Genomic DNA, 395 nt, shown 5'->3' with positions numbered 1-395 from the left:
ACAATTTTTCCTACTTCATTTATTTGAAGTTGTTTTATATACATGTCCTTAAAAGCACTGGTTTCCTTTTACAAATAATATTATGAATTACTCTCTACTGAACGTTTTTGTGGATAAATACATTTTCCCTGTATCTCTGGTTATTTCTCTATGGTAGAACCCAAAGAAATTTAATCACTACCTCAAAGGCTATAGGAAGCCTTAAAGCATTTGGCATGTGCTGCCAATGTTTTCTAGAAAGCTTGAACGAACATATGTTTATATCTACAATATATACAACTCTTCCTTTGCCTGAAGAAAGTATTACAAGTTATAAAAATCTTTACTTGATACTTGACAAATTGTATCTCAGATTTTTTAAACTTGAATTTTTTTTTTTTTTTTTTTTTTTTTTT

Source organism: Theropithecus gelada, chromosome 5, assembly GCF_003255815.1.
Source record: "Theropithecus gelada isolate Dixy chromosome 5, Tgel_1.0, whole genome shotgun sequence".
NCBI classification, from domain to species: domain Eukaryota; kingdom Metazoa; phylum Chordata; class Mammalia; order Primates; family Cercopithecidae; genus Theropithecus; species Theropithecus gelada.
The sequence above is the reverse complement of the archived record's forward strand: the minus strand, read 5'-3'. Positions refer to the sequence as shown.